This window comes from Lycium barbarum, chromosome 6 (assembly GCF_019175385.1).
Source record: "Lycium barbarum isolate Lr01 chromosome 6, ASM1917538v2, whole genome shotgun sequence".
In the NCBI taxonomy this organism is placed as follows: domain Eukaryota; kingdom Viridiplantae; phylum Streptophyta; class Magnoliopsida; order Solanales; family Solanaceae; genus Lycium; species Lycium barbarum.
In genome coordinates, this window is record NC_083342.1 from 8,649,538 (window position 1) to 8,656,840 (window position 7,303).

Below are 7,303 nucleotides of genomic sequence, written 5' to 3' on the forward strand. Positions count from 1 at the left end.
AATATTAATTTATTTTTCATATTCGTGAATACTATTTTTTTCGCTTCCACACAGTAAATGTGAAAACATATAAAGTACACACCTTTAAGAAAATTCTTTATGCTATTTTATCTATAAAGTTTTTGATGTTAAACGAACAAAATAATAAAGACTCCATTATAGTAGCATAATGGAATATACAAACTTAGAGATTGGCAACATCCCGCTAGTATATAAGAAGTGCCGGTGAACAGCTTAAGCAGGCATGTCTCGTTGTCATGTTTGTTTGGTGATGAGGGCATTTTTGGTGTTTTGTGATATTTGTGCTTTAAACTTATTGCCCCGGCTGTCAGGGGCAGAGCCAGTAAGGGGCCAGGGGTCACCCGAATTTCCTTCAGCGAAAAATTACACTATATACAAAAGGTTAAAAATGTTTTTTATGTGAATATAATGGATGTTGAATCTCCTTACTTTTTTATATTTCAGAATCCCCTTAATAAAATTTTTTATTCCGCCACTGTCTGCTTTTATATTTTATGTATCTTTTCCTATATTTTGTGTATTTTTTCCTTTTGAAAGGTAAAATAGACACGTTTTGTTCAATTACATATATATCCTTAGGGCTCATTCTATCACTTAGACATGAATTCTGCCACATATGCATAGTACTACTCACGTAATTAAATGACTTATATATCTAGACATTTAATTTTGAATTAGCTCTTCTTTACCAAAAAGAACGAGCCTCACAACTCTGTAATTTAAGCTCACAATCTTAAAATTTTGGAGAAAAGAGAAAGATACATTCTTAATTTTGCATTCTTTCTTTTGAGTTATTATTTTTACCATACAGTCAACACAATTATGTACAAGGGAAAAGAAGATCTGAAGCAAAGTACGTAGAAGGATCAACACATGCTAACTCAAATCTTTCTCCATTAACTGCAAAAACCAAGTTCCCATTTCCCATTGAACTCTCCATCTAATAATATATAATCTTATTCTTAACTTTGTTATTTCTAAGCGGAAAAATAAATTATAAAATATCTCTCGTATACAGATTCATGCACATTTCTTGAAACAATTTATAGTGTGATGAGATTAGCTAGTTGTGAGTAAAATTTTTAGTTACCTTTCTATATGTGACTTTCTTGTTTATTTTATTAGTAAAAAGAAGAACAACACGTTATTGGAAGTTTAAATTACATTTTAGAAAAAATTCATATAGGAAGGAGTAAATTGTATGGTACCTATCAATTTTAAAAGTTCTTAGCTTGCTTCCACCCAAAAAAAGTTAGATGGGGTGGTACGTGTTCAGTAGGCAATTAAAGCTTAACCATCGCTTTAAATATTATTAGAAAGTAGTTGTTTTTAGTATCTAGACAAAAGATATACCTAACTAAAATAAGGAACAGTTGCAACACACGTTATTAGAGTTCAAAAATAAGAACTTTGACAATAGGAACTTCAGCACAGTGCTGGAGTTTGAAATTCCTGGAATAACATTAAATTTTTCGTGGAGTTTGAAATACGTAACATCAGTGAGATACAACAACAACAACATACTGTCACGCCCCGAACCATGGCCTGGACGTAACACGACACTCGGTGCCTGACTGCATGTGACCGAGCGAACCACATGGCTTGCTGAATCATCATGATACATAACATAAGCGGAATATAACGTGAATGCATGATGAGCCTTTATAAAACATGATAGGTCATAATACTTAATAGAATACTTGTTTAAACATGAGTGAGCCAAAATGGCTATACGACTCCAAATGTCTGACATGACATAACTGACTTGTCTAGTCTATGAAACCTCTATCATGAGCCTGACTGGAAAACATACTTACTGGGACAAGGCCCCCAGCATACCTTTAGATGCAAAACTAAATAAAGAAATACAATGTCTAAACCCCGAATGAGATGGGGCTCACCAATAAGCTGGCACGTGCAAATCCTAATGATCAGAAGCGTCGTCCTGTAAATCCGTACCTGCATCGTGAAATGCAGTCCCCCGGGCAAATAAAAGGGGACGTCAGCACATTGAATGTACTGGTATGTAAAGCAACCGAAAGAAACAACATGGGACATGGAATAACATGATAAGAACTGAAACTGAAAACATGGACATGATCATGAGCATGAGTACATATGTATATATATAACATAAGTAAAAACATGATAAGTAGGGAGAGCATTTCATAAACCGACATGTGATATCACCACGTGGGTACGTGGAGTCTGGTACCTCGCCGGACCAGCAGAGCCCTTATACCTTGCCAGGGTATAAGGTGGTAACGTACCTGATGGATCCATTTAGTGAAAAAATAAGGTATCGTCCTAACTGGGCGGAGCGATCCTTGTCCTATGGTGGCTACATAGTTTCAGGCTATCTGAGCCTTCTCGGTAATTCGTGCAACTCCCAAAAACATGAACATAATATAGTTGGCTAAGAAGCCCATGACTTTCGTGAATTAACTTGTACTTGTCTTGAAATCATGATTTCACGAAATAACTTGCAAACATGGTTTCATGAAATAGCTTGTAAACACGTTCTTGATTTATGAGTAATACAATAGTTCATAATCATATATTTGTAATTGACTTGAAAACACGCTTGTAACTTGCAAAATAAAATCATACAGTTTCATATGAACATAATGAGAACACATGAGGAAGAATTCATGATTCATGGATTAAGCTAGGATTCCTAATATCCGTAATGGAAGATTAGGAATACAATAACGAACATAGATACGAAATTCATATACATACATACATAATTACGGGCTACCAATATGTTCGGTTTAATGCCCTAGGATTTGAACTTCATAGATTTTACGAAACTGATCATGGGGAAGAACGTAGAGATTCCCACATGTGGATGGAAGTTCTACATACCTTAACTTCCTGCTTTTGAGCGTATCACAATGTCCTCCAATCCCTTCAACTTTAATCTATAGCAATACAGGTCATAGGGATTCTATATTAGCAACAATATCCATGCTTTGTTCATCTAACCATTTTATCAAACACTTGGTGGGAATGAAGCTCCACAACTCTCATTAATGGTGTTTTCTTCACCAAATCCCCAATTTATTACTTCTAGCTAATTATACAATCTCAATTAGATGTAATTAACATCATTCTTCATCACCCATATGAATACAACAATCCCAAGTCAACAATCCAACAACTCTAGCATAGTTCATATAATTCTCTTCATCAAACCCAATTATTATTCTCCCAAGAATTCATCAATTCACAACTATAAATGATTAGGGAGTAGAAACATTACCTTTTATGAGTAGTCACCACGAAATCAACATCCCCATGTTCGATTTTTAGCTTAGAATGACGGCAACAACTTGTACTACGCTTTATCCTTCACGAGCCTCGGGATTCGGGGCCTTCAACTTAGTTGATTCTCTACTCTCTCTCTCTCTAATTCTTCTCCCTCTCACTTTATCTCTCTAAAATCTGAAAATATGGAGGAAATGGGGCTTCTAGGGTTAACATTTCCCTTAAATACCAAGGGGAAATGGGTTTGACCCAACTTGAAATTGGGTTGGGACCTTTCTGTCTTAAAACGTCCATATCTCCCTATCCCGATGTCACCTATGGGCTCACAACCTATGGTTGGAAAGGTATTTCAATTATCTACAACTTTCGTTCTTTGAGTTTTCCCAAATTCCCAATTTATGATAGGGTTATGGCCTCCCGAAGTCAGGTGACCCGAAATGTACTTACATACCAAGATACGCCCCATGTTACGGTCCGGTAACACGAAGTACGGACCGTAACTTGGTACCGTACCTTGGCGAAAATTTCCAGTGAGGTTCTGGAAATTTTCTCTGTATTACGGCTCACTGTTACGGCCCGTAACACGAAGTACGGACCGTACCTTGGTGAAAATTTCCAGTGAGGTTCTGGAAATTTTCTCTGTGTTACGGCTCACTGTTACGGCCCGTAACACGAAGTACGGACCGTAACTTGGTACCGTAACGCAGACGAAATTTCCAGCGAACAAGCTTCAGTAAAATGTGCATAACTCTTTGCACATATGTCCGTTTGACCCCCATAATATAGCGTTGGAAATCTATTTCAAAGGGCTACAACTTTCATCAAGGAATTTTTCCCAAATTCCCAACGAAACAAGGAGTTATCGCTGCCCGAAATAGGCCTATCAACCATTTTCGCAAAACGTTCAAACCTTCAGTGTTTCCACTATAACTCTAATGATATGAGCTTAAACTCAGTTCCAAGATGCGGGGTGTTACACATACCCAGTAAAATCTCATCATATGGGGTCTGGGAAGGGTAGAGTGTACGCAGACTTTATCTCTACCTTTTGACGGGTAGGGAAGCTATTTCCGATGGACCCCCGACTCAAAGAGAGATGAAAAAGTATCGGTAAACAATAAGCAGTATTTTTGAACAAATATTTTTTGGTGGTTTGGTATAAATACCTAGTGTGGTAAGTCTTTACTGATTGAGAAAGTATAGGCCATTGATAGAACTATCCTTGTCTGAGGAGTGTCAATACCCTTTCGCTAGAAAATTACGTCGTGTAAATTGAAAAATAATTTGTTTTTGTATTTACTTAATATGATGATGACATGATGAATTGAGATTAAATGAAGCAGCGAGGATTCATACGAGTTTAACACCCCGCATCTTGGAACTGAGTCTAAGCTCATATCATTAGAGTTCTAGTGGAAACATTGAAGGTTTGAACGTTTTGCGAAAATGGTTGATAGGCCTATTTCGGGCAGCGATAACTCCTTGATCGGTTTGGAATTTTGGAAGGTACTATCAATGAAGTTGTAGTATGTAGAAATACCTTTCTAACGATATAAGGACCAAGCCAATCAGAGATCGGAGCAAGGAGATATGATCGTCTCAATATGGCTAATAGTAAGGCACTTGAAATCCTACAGAATCGGCTAAGTTTTTGATACGTCTGCCTTACAGTCAAATTTCGTGGAAATCCGTTGGGAATTTGAGAAAACTTCCTTGATAAAAGTTGTATCCCTTTGAAATAGCTTTCCAAAGGTATCTTACGGGGGGTCAAACAGACATCTGTGCAAAGAGTTATGCCCATTTTACTGAAGCCTGTTCGCTGGAAATTTCACCTGAGTTACGGTCACTGTTGTAACACACCAAAAATTTCCAGAACCTCACTGGAAATTTTCACCAAGTTACGATACCAAGTTACGGTCCGTCCTTCGTGTTACGGGACCGTAACATGTGGTGTATCTTGGTCCGTAAGTACATTTCGGGTCACCTGACTTCGGGAGGCCATAACCCTATCATAAATTGGGAATTTGGGAAAAATCAAAGAACGAAAGTTGTAGATAATTGAAATACCTTTCTAACCATAGGTTGTGGGTTCACAGGTGACATCGGGATAGGGATATATGGACGTTTTAAGACAGAAAAGTCCCAACCCGTTTTCAAGTTGGGTCAAACCCATTTCCCCTTGGTATTTAAGGGAAATGTCAACCCTAGCAGCCCATTTTCCCCATAATTTCAGATCTTAGAGAGAGAAATTGAGAGAGAGGAGAGTTAGAGAGATAAATTAGAGAATCAACCAAGTTTAAGGCCCTGAATCCCGAGGCTCGTGAAGGATAAAGTGTAGTACAAGTTGTTGCCATCATTCTAAGCTAAAAATCGAACTTGGGGATGTTGATTTCGTGGTGACTACTCATAAAAGGTAATGTTTCTACTCCCTAATCATTTATAGTTGTGAATTGATGAATTCTTGGGAGAATAATAATTGGGTTTGATAGAGAGAATTATATGAACTATGCTAGAGTTGTTGGATTGTTGACTTGGGATTGTTGTATTCATATGGGTGATGAAGAATGATGTTAATTACATCTAACTGAGATTGTAGAAGTAGCTAGAAGTAATAGAATGGGGATTGAGTGAAGAAAACACCATTAATGAGGGTTATAGAGCTTTATGCCCACCAAGTGTTTGGTAAAATGCTTAGATGAACAAAGCATGGATATTGTTGCTAATATAGAATCCCTATGACCTGTATTGCTATAGATTGAAGTTGAAGGGATTGAAGGACATTGTGACACGCTCAAAAGCGGGAAGTTAAGGTATGTATAACTTCCATCCTCATGTGGGAATTTCTACGTTCTTCCCCATGATCCGTTTCCTAGAATCTATGAAGTTCAAATCATAGGGCATTAAACCCAACATATTGGTAGCCCGTAATTATGTATGTATGTACATGAATTTTGTATCTATGTTCGTTATTGTATTCCTAATCTTCCATTATGGATATTAGGAATCCTAGCTTAATCCATGAAATCATGAATTTTTCCTCATGTGTTCTCATCATGTTCATATGAAACATTATGATCTTATTTGCAAGTTACAATCATGTTTTCAAGACAATTATAAATATATGATTATGAACTATTGTAATTACTCATGAATCAAAATTATGTTTATAAGCTATTTCATGAAACCATGTTTACAAGTTATTTCGTGAAATCATTATTTCAAGACAAGTACAAGTTAATTCACGAAAAATCATGGGCTTCTTAGCCAACTATATTATGTTAATGTTTTTGGGAGTTGCAAAAATTACCGAGAAGGCTCAGATAGCCTGAAACTACGTAGCCACCGTAGGACAAGGATCGCTCCGCCCAGATAAGACGATACCTTAATTTTACACTGAATGGATCCATCAGGTACCTTACTACCTTATACTCGGGCAAGGTATGAGGGCTCTGCTGGTCCGGCGAGGTACCAGACTCCACGTACCCACGTGGTGATTTACTACCTTATACTCTGGCAAGGTATGAGGGCTCTGGTGGTCCGGTGAGGTACCAGACTCCACGTACCCACGTGGTGATATTATATGTCGGTTTATGAAATGCTCTCCCTACTTATCATGTTTTTACTTACGTTATATATATACATATGCACTAATGCTCATGTTCATGTCCAGGTTTTCAGTTTCAGTTCTTATCATGTTATTCCATGTCCCATGTTGTTTCTTTCGGTTGCTTTACATACCAGTACATTCAATGTGCTGACGTCCCCTTTTATTGCCCGGGGGCCTGCATTTCACGATGCAGGTACTGATATACAGGACGACACATCTGCTCAGTAGGACAACATTCGTATCAGCTTATTGGTGAGCCCCATCTCATTCGGGGTTTAGTCAACTTTTGTTTTATGATTAATTATGCATCTAAAGGTATGATGGGGGCCTTGTCCCAGTAAGTATGTTTTCCAGTCAGACTCATGATAGAGGTTTCATAGACTAGACAAGTCAGTTATGTCATGT